Source organism: Elephas maximus, chromosome 2 (assembly GCF_024166365.1).
Source record: "Elephas maximus indicus isolate mEleMax1 chromosome 2, mEleMax1 primary haplotype, whole genome shotgun sequence".
In the NCBI taxonomy this organism is placed as follows: domain Eukaryota; kingdom Metazoa; phylum Chordata; class Mammalia; order Proboscidea; family Elephantidae; genus Elephas; species Elephas maximus.
This window is the reverse complement of record NC_064820.1, coordinates 219,840,475-219,852,653: the sequence shown is the minus strand read 5'-3', so window position 1 is coordinate 219,852,653 and position 12,179 is coordinate 219,840,475. Positions and strand designations below refer to the sequence as shown.

The window sequence follows — 12,179 nt, the reverse complement described above, 5'->3', positions numbered from 1 at the left end:
TCCTTGATGTCATGCCACAACTGGTCTGGTCTTCGATGATTAGTGTTCAACGTGTCATGCTTTGGCTTTTGTGAACTTGTTCTGATTTTCTTCAGTTTCAACTTAAACTTGCATATGAGCAATTGGTGGCCTGTTTCTCAGTTGCCCCCAGCCTTGTTCTGACTGATGATATTGAGTTTTTCCATCATCTCTTTCCACAGATGTAGTTGATTTGATTCATGTGTATTGCATCTGGCAATGTCCAAGTGTATATGGACCATAGCATCATTCATTTACTCCTTGAATCTCCTATTCTGATAGAAAAGACTGGGGATGAGAAACAGCTGTATTTTCCAACCAACAGGCCCTGTCTTTTTTATATTTCCTCCAAATAGACTGCAAACAGAACAGTTCTCTCCCTTTTCATACTTTATCATAAGCAACTAAAAGAAGCCACTTCACACTAGCTACCTGGAAATCTCCTTAGCCAATTCATAAGTTTAGGTACATTTTCTCTCTTCCAAGTTACTGTGGGTGACATTTTTACAAACTGTTTAGTTACAGCAAAACTCGGGTTGCCATTTTTCTAGCCTTAATAGCAGTTTCCTCGTTTCACTTCGAGCTGTCACTCACTGGTCCCAAAGTCAATGCCTCATGTTTTTGGTTTTTGTTACAGCAGCATCCCATTTCTAGGTACTATTTTTTGCTTTAGTTATCTGTTGCTGAATTTAACAAGCACCCCATAACTTAGAACCTTAAAAGCAAAACAAAAACCTCAATGATTTATTAGATCTTATGATTCTGTTGATTGGCTGGAAGATTCGTCTACTGGTTTTACCTAGGCTCACTCAGCTGCATTCAGCTGGATGGCCACCTGGGGCTGGGCTGAACAGAGAAAGCTGAGATGGCTGGGCCTCTCTCTGTCATTTTAAAGGGAGCTATATCAGGCTTTTCACATGTACTTTTGGGGCAGTGTTTTGAGAAGCAAAGCTCAATGCACGAGCGTTTATCATATTTGCTGGTGCACCATCAGCCAAAGAGAATCACTTGGCCAAGCACAGAGTCAGTGTGAGAAGGCACAGATACCTAGCTTATTAGGGGCCATGAGTGTAACAATATGAGGGTGCAGTGGTGATTCAGTGGTAGAATTCTCACCTTCCATGTGGGAGACCAAGGTTTGATTCCTGGCCAATGTACCTCAAGTGCAACCACTGTCAGTAGAGGTACATGTGTTGCTAGGATGCTGAATTGATTTCACCAGAGCTTCCAGAAGAAGATGGACTAAGAAGAAAGGCTTATCAATCTACTTCCAAAAATCATCCAATGAAAACCCTATAGATCACAACAGATCAATGTGCGTGGGTTTGCCATGAGTCGGGGCCAACTTGATGGCAGCTAACAGCAACAGTATAACAATCTATCCTAGGTATACAGAACTTGAGGTCCAAACAGGATGGAAGGTCCAAGTAAACTGTACAAGAGAGTGGGCCAGGGTCTTGTGATACTTGATCCTACTGCTTGCCTCTTTTCCATCAACATGTGCTATAAGGAAAACATCATGAACCAGAATCAGCATAAGGCCGGTTCCTGTGTGATGAAGGTCAAATATAACTCTGCCTTCCCACTTCTCTATCACTTCACTTTGAAACTATTTCTCTGCTGTATTCAATAATTCACTGCAATGGATACAAATGCCTCACAAGAACTCACAGACCTATACTCACAGTTAGGTTTATTGTTAAATGCAGAAGTAACAGGATACAATTCGGGGTGCAACTCAGGGTCATCAGGAAACTCAGGATACACCTCAGGGAAAGGTATAGGGCAAGGTCTGGGAAGGTCCTGAAGAAGAGAGTGCATCTCTCCCTTCATCAACAAGGCCAGCTTCAGTCAAACTCCACACCTGAACAGGTCTTCCTCAGGGTGATTCTTGGGCAGCTCTCCTCTCAATCATGGTAGCTCTTTCCTCAGGTTTCAGAGTTTTTATAGGCCAATCCATGTAGGCATTGTCTTTACAAGGCAGGCTCCTTCACCAATTGGAGTAAAGGTCAGACTGGGGGAGGGGACAGCCAATCCTAGTAAAGGTCAACTACTGGGTGGGGCCCCTCCAGCCAATCCAGGTAAAGGTGGAGCATAAACTGACCAGTCCTTGCAAACCACTTATGCAGATAGTAAACTAACCAATCCCTTGCAAATCACTTAGGCAGTAGCAAACCAACCAATCACCTGGCAGATTGCAGCCTGACCAATCATTTTGGGAGAATTGCAGACTCAGGGCCAGAAAGGGCACATAAGAGAAACCCATTTCACCACACATGCTTATTGCTTAATGGGGAATTTTTAGTTATCAGTAAAGGAAGAAAACCAAGGCCTGATTTGTTTGTACCAACTGGAAGTAGACAGCTGGTCAGCAAAGACAGTGGTGAACAGAAATGTCCCCTTGAGCATATCTTTGGGTGGTATTTTAAATTTTCCATATAAAGTGGATAGAAAGGTGGGCTAAGATACAGATACAACCTGATCCATGTGATTCATGTTACCAGGAATGGAAAATTGATAATGAGTTCTGTGGAAGAAATACATGTATGGGCTTCTGTGAATGGGCACAGAACGTGAAGATATTTGTGTCTTATATAAAATCCCACTATCCTTTGCAGACGACTTGATATGACACCATCCCCTGAAGGGACCAGGCTGTCACTTGATAGTGGATTGATTGCACTGAGCCTCTTTCATCATGGATTAGGCTTCACTGCTTGAACAGCTTCTGCCTTACCAATTACCAGGGTATCCCCCTGATGAAGGTCAATTTGAAGTAAACTAAGTGTGACAATGGGCATATGCCAATGTAGTTCACTGGTTGTCATGGGCTGAATTGTGTCCCCCAAAAATGTGTGTCAACTTGGTTATGCCATAATTCCCAATATTTTGTGGTTGTTCTCCATTTTGTGATTGTAATTTTATGTTAAAGAGGATTGGAGAGGGATTGTAACACTCTTACCCAGGTCACATCCTTGATCCGATGTAAAGGGAGTTTCCCTGGCGTGTGGCCTGCACTACCTTTTATATCTCAAGAGATAAAAAGGAAAGGGAAGCCAGCAGAGGGGGGACCCCACACCACCAAGAAAGCAGTGCTGGGAGCAGAGCACGTCCTTTGGACCCAGGGTCCCTGTGCAGAGAAGCTCCTAGTCTGGGGCAAGATTGAAAAGAAGGCCGACAGAGAGAGAAAGCCTTCCCCTGGAGCTGATGCCCTGAATTTGGACTTTCAGCCTACTTTACAGTGAAGAAATAAATTTCTCTTTGTTAAAGCCATCCACTTGTGCTATTTCTGTTACAGCAGCACTAGATGACCAAGACACTGGTCCTACCACATAGCCCATCACCCAGAAGCAGTTGCCTTTGTAGAATGGTGGAGTGGTCACTTGAAGGCTCTAGTTACACACCAACTGAAAGACAGCATCTGCAAGGTTGGGATGCTGTGCTGTCTTATGGAATGTGATAAATGCCTTAAACTGGCAACCGATACATGGTACTGTCACTGTCACTGCCAGAATGCATGGATCCAATAACCAGTGGGTTGAAGCTGGGAGTAGACCCATTGTTGTTTACCAGATGATGTTTGCTTCTCCTCCCCATGACTTCGGCTGGTTTGGTTTGGAGGTCTTAATGTCCAAGGGAGAAAGGTATCTACCAGGGAACATGATAATGGTTTTGATGCATTGTAACTTAAGATTGCACCCAGCAAAGAAACAAGCTAAAAGGGTCAAAGTCGACTACCTACAGTTTCAAGGACAGGGAAAAAATGTTCAGAAGGAACAAAGGCAAGAAATAAGCTAAAGATCTGAGAGTTAGTGTCAAAGGCTTGAATTAGAGCTCTGATGTGGTTAATAAGAAATGTATGATCCAAGAGATAGGGAGGTAAGGGAAATGGAAATTAATCGACAGCTTTAGGTTGTAAAGCCAATCCAGAGATTTTTATTGGGGGTCAGAGAAGGACTCATGGATGTTAAAAAGAGACCAGACAATCTCTAAGGTGACTTGGAGGTCCTACAGTTTGTGATTCTACGGCCTTCAAATTGTCTTTCTTGCCAATGTTCTCTTTCCCGCTCCTGGATGGGTCTGGAGTCAGCAGATAAATACAGGTATTGGCAACAGCTCACGGACTTGAAGCCACAAATGAGATCTGCTCTTCTTTGTTTCCCACAAGCAATCAACTTCATGGATCCCAACATTAAAATGTGACATCACTATACCATCCAGGCTGGGGCACTAGTTTTCCTTGCAGACTCATTAGAACTTTTATGGACTTTATATTCCATTTCTTCTACTTTAGTTCTAAATAAAGACAAAATGGGAGGAAAACTGCCAAAACAAATCATAGACTGTTGAGAAGGAGTATGGCAAGAAAAAGTGAACCCATTGTCTATGGTTACTGAAGTCTCTTGTGAGCCTACAAAAAGATAATTCTTACCACTATCTGTTTTTAACAATGAGGGAGAGAACTAAACTTCCTTGTGTTGTAATTACAGAGTTATATAAGGTTTACTGAACATTTACAATTCACTAGACCCCTTCTCTTTCAGACTGAAGGAGAAATATTTAATGTGAGAGCTGTGGGTCCCTCCTATTCTGGATAGTGGTACAATGGTGGTATCCTCCTTCAGCCCTATATTAAGTTCCCTTCTGCGCATTAATTAGTGTGCCCTATTCCTTTTTTTTTTTTTTTTTATTCCTGGGCCGGGGTGTCAGAAGTAGGGTGGAAATAGATGCTAAACATCAACAGACCATATCTAGTACAGCAATCTTCCAGCAACAGTTATCAGTGCAAAGATTGGGCTCATTAACTAATCAGAGACAATAAGAAGTATTCTTGGCATTTTACTGGTAATCGAAGGAGAACTTGAAATTGATTTAAAGTTTCAGTAGACTTGAAACTGGGTTGATGTAAATATCAAGCCACTTGAACTCAGTCCTGAGTTTATTTAATCATAAGAATGACAAACCTCACCATTAATAAATAAACCAAAAAACCCGTTGCTGTCGAGTCGATTCCAACTCATAGCGACCCTACAGGACAGAGTAGAACTGCCCCGTAGAGTTTCCAAGGTGTGCCTGGTAGACTCGAACTGCCGCCTTTTTGGTTACCAGCTGTAACACTTAACCACTACGCCACTAGGGTTTCCCATTAAAAAAAAAAAAAAAAAAAAAATTTCTTTATAACTGACATTTATTAAGCAGTTATTATGTACCAGGTTCTGTGCCCCACTATTTAATGTGGATTATCTCACATAATAGTCACAACAACCCCATGCAGTAGGTGATACTATCTTTCCATTTGTGGTGAGTGAAGGGATATGTCACACAGATCCCTTTCGAGCAAGGACCTGTCGGCCTAGCCACTAGAAGTGCTGTCAGGAGACAGCCGTTAGCTGCCAAATGCAGACACCCACCTCTCTCAAAGTCATGCCCTTTCCAGGGAAGCCCATCCCAGGACCTGATGAGGTGGGAACCATTTTGGCCCAACACTGTATAACTCTAACGGGCCATTTGAAATGAAGAGCTCTTCATGAAATCAGCCAAGACTGGTGTCAGCCCTGCTTTGTAGGGCAACGTCTCCCTCTTTTCAGTTCCACGCCTTTACCCTGGCTTCCATAGGTGTTGATCTCAAGGATACAACATTCCTTAAAAACATCCCTAATAAATATCCAGTTTAGTTTGATAAACTAAACTCAGTCCCAGAGTCTGTTTCCCATAGAACCCTACCTCCAATGCCATTGTACAGATAGAATGATACAGCAAGGGAACTCGGGCTATATCCCAGCCATTTGGCATGACGCTGGGAGGCTGAGATTGCCTAAGTAGTTAAGTCTTGCTTAGGATCACCAAAGTTATTCTGGAACTTGGAACTGGACTCTAGTCTGTACCTCTAGGAGGGAAAGCTAGAAAGGGCTCTTTTGAAAGCTGTGGAACCCTGTGACTGTTGGATTCAAATAAGGTCCAGCCCATTGATGATTGCTCAGTGTCCAGAGTGTCTAGAAGACGACTCACAGAGTTGCAATATCATGCACAGAAGGAACATTGTCTCATTCTCTCCAACTCATAGCCTCTTTGTTAAGAGCGTTAGTAAAACCGAAGAATCTGGGCATTTTAACAAATGATTAAATGCAGAAAGAACATGTTACAAATTCCATTCCTTTATTTTGGCCTTGAATATTCCTGTTATGCAGATTTTGTTTTAATTAGAATTATTTCCAGTAAGAGATACAAGAAGACTAACTAGGTTTCATTTATGCAATTGTTTGTAATCATCACCTCCCGTGGTCTTCTGAAATATTATAGTTGAAGCTATTATGATCAAATTGCATTTTAGTGAATTCCTTGGGGACACTGTAATTAAAAAGTATGGTACCTACTAAACTATAAACTAATTAAACATTACGTAAGAAAGAATTTATCAAATGAGTCTTCAGATTGCACTCATTCATCAAGTCATGGAATAAAAATAAAAATGTATAATTTCAAAACATTTATAAGTACTGATAATTTAAGACTAGTAAGAATAGTGAATGGCTTTCCAAAGTAAGGAAAATGTGTAGGAGTTAATAGTGTATCAAGGAAAAAGGGAGGCATTCATTGAATAACCAGAAAATAAAAGTACTAGAGTATCACTAAAATATCTAGCACGCTGTTATGGAATGAATTATGTCCCCCACAAATATGTGTTAAAACCCTAACCCCTGTACCTGTAAATATGACCCTGTTTGGAAATAGGGCTTTTTGTTATGTTAATGAGGGCATACCAAAGCAAGGTGGGCTCTAAACCTCATCACTTCTGAGTTATAAGAAGAGCAGAATAGACACAGAGATACACAGAGACAAAAGACAGACACCAAGGAACACTAAAGAAAGCTAAGGATCACCAGCAGAGACCAGAAACTAGAAGAGAGGCTCACAGAAGGAATTTGCACAGCCACGATCCTGATTTGGACTTTTACCCTCTGGAGCTGTGGGGAAATAAGTTTCTGTTCTTACAAGCCACCTACTTGTGGTATTTCTGTTATAGCAGCACTAGATAACTAAGGCACATGCTATGGAGCTGAAAACAGCCTGAAACACCTTTCTTAGCAGAAGTTCTTAATTTTTCACACCTGGAGGTATTTCCTAAGAACACATCTTCAAATTTATAATCAAAATCAAAGAGGAAATACAATAGTTCTTTATGGATATTCTCTAAATAAGGAATAATGCTGAGATCCATCTACTTCACTGGAAGTAACGATGTATAATAAAATAATGGTAAACCTTCTATTTCTTGATGCTCTTGAATCCAAACTCAACAATTTTTAAAATTACATGCCTATCTCTGCATTTTAAAGGTGCTGTGATTTGTATTTCGGAGGGCAGGCGGTAGTGGGTGAAGGGAAGTGTAAGAAAGAGGAACTGCGTCTCCACAACAGCCTAACATCTTAAATATAAAATGAGTGCTGGCCCAAGACCAGAAACCCCCATTATCACCTAAGTTCTAGTGTGAACCTATCCAAAATAAGGCCAGATCTACATGTGGGCAAGGGAGACAGACTGGGCTGTAAATTGCCACAATCAATGATGAAGAAAAACAAGGTTACCCAAAACAAATGGCATTCAGTACAGATAATTCATTTTGTCAATTTTACAAGCTAATAAGCCTCCATTACAATTTGATATGTGGGGGAGAAACCAGCCTCATCTATAGAAAAGAATTAGTCAACTCTAGAAGCCACTCTTTGTATGTCAGCTTTGACTAAGAGATACTGATTCACCCAGACACCGAAGCAGCTAAAGACTTGAGAGCCCCCTTCCAAGGTCTTGCCTTTACCTGAAATCACAAAACAAATATGTAAGTGAGATTCCAGGCATGCTGAGCTCAATGCAGACTGAGGGACACTTCTCTTGGGGTGTTGGAAGAGCTGCAATTTGCAGCTCTGTAGCACAGAGTGCCTGATTTTAGACCCATGCAGACCACTATCTGAGTTCTAGAAAATAAATGAATTCAGTTAAGCCAATTGTTCTTGTCTGGCATTAATCAAATCCCATACCAGGCTAATGCAATCCATCTCGTTCAACACACACTTCTATACCTTTCATGAATGGAACCCATGTTACCCAGGCAGCTGTTTCAAGTTAGGGGGCGTTTTGAAGTGTCCAAAGACAAAAAGCCTACTGCTATCTATGGACTTATTTATTTAGTCTAGTGTCTTTTACGGGCAGCACCACCCACCACCCAGCAGGAGACTTGCCTGTTGATATGATGCTGAACAATCTTTAGTGGATCTTCCGGGCTAAGATGAACTAGAAAGGAAGTCCTGGTGATCGACTTCCAAAAATCAGCCAGTGAAAACGCTATGGATCACAATGGTTCTACCTGTACCTGATCATGGGGATGGCACAGGACCGGGCAGCCTTTCATTCCACTGTGCATAGGGTCACCATGAGTCTGGGCCTACTTGACTGCAGCTCACAACACAACATAACATCATCTATGGAATATGTGACTCAGAAGTCAGAGCAAGTGAGATTGCAACCTCCCAAAGAAAGCCAGCAACAAATAAGAGCCCACAGGCTCTGTCCCTGGTTGGCTTGTACATAGCTGATGATGCAAAGGGAGGCAAGCACCTCTCCATACTTACAGGCATCTTTAGTGAGCAGATAGCATTCTTGAGGGCCTGAATGGCTCTGTAGTTAAAATGCATGAATGCAGAATAAAATAACCTTGAAAAAGAGGTCTCAATCAGCTGTTTCACTGAAACAGGGTCACCATCCTAAAGGTGGAGATTCTGTGACTTGTTGAAGGAAAGCCAGCTATTAAAATGGCCCTTATAACATTGTTAACTATTGGTATTAATTGCTTGTACAGTTTAGTTGTCAATCCATTTATCCCTAGGAAAGAGATGATATCCTACCTGTAGGATAGAAGCAAAGAAAAAAACCAAACCTAACCCCTTGCCTGCCGGTTGATTCGAACGCATGGCAACCTCATGTGTTACAGATTAGAACTGTGCTCCACAGGGTCTTCTTGACTGTAATCTTTAAACAGGGGTCCCTGGGTGGCGGAAAGAGTTAAGCGCTGGACTACTGGCCGAAAAGCTGGCGGTTTGAGCCTACCCAGAGACACATCGGAAGACAGGCCTGGCCACCTGCATAAGAAAGGTCACCACTTTGAAAACCCCATGGAGTTCTATTCTGCCCACATGAGGTGGCAGTGAGTCGGAATAGACTCCATGGCACCTAACAACAGCAACATTCTTTACAGGAGCAGATTGCCAGGGCTTTTCTTCCGTGGTGCCATTAGGTGGGTCAAATAGCGGCCTTTCAGTTACCAGCCAAGCAGAAACCAATTATGCCACCCAGGGGTCTTCAGTCTAACTCAAACAGAAGGCTCTGGGAAATACAGAACTACTGTTGTCCATGGCCATAAGAAAAAAGAGGGCGAAGGAGAGAAAACAAAGCAAGTTAAAATTGTAGGAGGGGAGTAGACGGTTTTCCCAAAGGGATTGTCCTAACAAAGTCACCTTTGAGGGGAAACCGGATTATACATGAAAAAACGTCATAGTCCCTTCCTTGTCTCCCGTGCCCCTAAACAGAGACATCAGGGTGGGGGTGACGCAGGAGCCCGGGTCCCAGGTGCGGTGGACAAGACGGGCTGAAAAGGACCAGTGGACTGGCCACCGCGGAGTGCAAGCAAAGGCCGGGAATCAAAGTCCTGGGCAAAGCCCCTCCCTCAGACCCACCTGCTCGCGCGCCGTCTCCCGGCCATTTGGACCAAGAGCGCTTCAGCTCCGCGGTCCTGAGCTGACTTCGGATTTCAGCCCAGAGGAAGCCAGTGACAAGATCCTCTATCTCCTGGTCTCACAAAACCCTAAAGACGGAGCCCCCACACCAGCAAGAAAACAAACAAAAAATGACCCCCAAAGCTTCGGCTCTTTCCTGCTTTCCAGGCGTTTCTCCAGGAAAGACTTACTTACTGACCTGGGGCTGGGGGGAAAGGTGCGTGGGTGTAGAGGGCTAAACCCAAGAGGTTCCTGCAGCGTGGAGCGCCCCCTGTTTCTAGTTTCGTGTTTGAGTGGTGGGATTTGGCTTGTTTCTGGGCAGGCTTCGGCTTGCGGAGGGGGCGGTAGAGTGCCCCCTCCCTCTATCCTGCGCTAGAAAGATGGTGAGAATGGTGGTGGGGTGGGCGTCTCGGGGCCTCTCACTTACCGCCCCGCCCCCGCCCTCTCTGGAACAGGCTGTGTGGACTCTTCTCTCCAGCACGCGGCGCTGCGCACGCTTTGATTCCCCGAGCCGCGTCGCTTCGTGCGCTGACAGCGGGGCGCAGCCAGTCGGCTGGAATTGAGTAGCAGTCATTGAATCTGCGGATTTCATGACGTCTCCCTGCGTGGCCCATCACTTTGCTCCTAGCCGGGGAATTTTTTTTTTTTTTTTTCCGCTGCTCTTGCCTTTTTCCCCCTCTTTCCACCCGTCTCCCTCCCGCGTCCCTCCCAAACGCACACCCCTCCGCCCTTCCTTCGGCCCGGCGCCCAGCCCTCCTCTCCGCTGTCGGCGAGAGGGAGCCCGTTTGCGGACGGCTGCACCTGGTCGGAAAGGCTGGACGGGCGGAGGGGTGGGATCAGCGGGAAGCAGGAACCTGGAGCCAGAGCTGGATGAACCGCGCGGAAATTGGAGTCTCCTGACAGCTTTCCCGGAGCTGATGTGAAATTTGACCACCTGATTCTAGTTTTTCTTTTCTTTTTTCTTTCTTTCTTCTTTTTTTTTTTTTTTTTTTTAATTTCCTCCCCTCGCCATCCACCGCGTAGTGAATCATTATCAAATCTTGCTCCGTTCCAAGCCAGGAGATCATGATTGAGTGAAACCACCCTGCCCACAACCAGGTAAGCGGTGCGCCGAGTTGCTAGAAGGCGAGAAGCTTGCATAAACCTAAGCCAGACGTTCGGTGCCCTCGGGTCCCCGCCGCCCCCTCCCCAGTCTCTGCCGTGGCTGCAGGATCTTCACTCCGACGAGAAGCGTGATGCTCAAATCGACAGAAAGGCCAGGGAGAAGCCGGTTACATAACAGAAGGGAAATCTGTTTCAGACGGTTTTCATTAGCAACTGAAAACTCGCAAGGGGGGCGGGGAGAGAAGGGGTCTGCATGCCCTGGGCGCGGAGAAACCCAGTTATTGCAGACATCATTTCGACATTCTCTGGCAAAGATGGAACGCACTGATGAACTGCCAGGAACGACTTGCCGTGTAGTCATTTACAGTTGGGAAAAGCCATTGTCTCTGTTGAAAGCTTTATCTTTGTTCTGCTTTGCATAAAGAGGAGAGAGAGAGAGAGAACAAATATAGGAGAAGGAGAAAAAGTGAGGTGGGGAGAAACATGCGGAGAATGGAAAGCAGAGAATAACTCCTGACTGTTCTCTGTCAATAAAACCGAAGGTGTGATGCGATGACTAAAATCAGTGAATGGAAGCTCTCCTATAAGTAAGCCGAATTATTTTGTAATTGGGAAAGGAAAAAAAAAAAAACCCAGATAAAATTGGGTGTTTAGGGCATTTAGGGGGTTGGGTGAATCCAGTGATTTGGCTACCTCCTGGGTGTATTTTCATTTGCATCAAGACATTAAGCTTAGTTTTTAACAGAAATAACGTTAGTATTTCCCAAACCCAATAAAATTGTTGGTCAATCCACAGGTATATATCTCTTGTGCCTTGCTCAATATGGAGAGAGTCTGAGGGAGGGGACATATTTTCATAGACACAGCAACAGAAATGGGGTGAGGTTAGTGGAGAAACAAAATACCAGAAATTTCCAAAGAATCCCGCCTCCGCCCCCAAAAAGGAAGGGGCGGCGGGGGGACCCTCCAGTGTTTAGGAGTTTGATATTCAGTGTTTGCTTAGTGTATTTCCTGGCTGCTTTTGTCCAAAGTCTGACGGTCCGGGAGCCCCACGGTTCAGGGTGCAATGCCACTCCCTGCTGTGACTGTTCCCTGCCTGCCTTTCTTCTGCTGAAGAGCCGAGGAGGAGGCGTCTCAGTAGCAAGCCCAGGAACTGCTTAGCAAGATAGAGGGGCTTACTGTAGTCAGGACTAAGCTTCGCCCATTTTGCCTGGAGAAAGAGCTCGAGTCTCCATGGCGACCCAGGTGGGCGGGGAGAAGCCAGCTCCAGCTACAGAGAAAACGTTGGAC

General features: G+C 44.5%; 1 protein-coding gene across 1 annotated transcript in view; it reads left to right on the top strand.

The window, feature by feature from the left end:
• The first annotated feature begins 10,797 nt into the window (after positions 1-10,797).
• The window catches only part of KCNJ6 (potassium inwardly rectifying channel subfamily J member 6), a 390,033-nt gene continuing 388,651 nt past the window's right edge, over positions 10,798-12,179 (top strand). The window contains exon 1 of the mRNA XM_049874841.1: positions 10,798-10,883. The gene's annotated coding sequence lies outside the window, so the exon portion shown is untranslated. The remainder of the gene's footprint in view (positions 10,884-12,179) is intronic.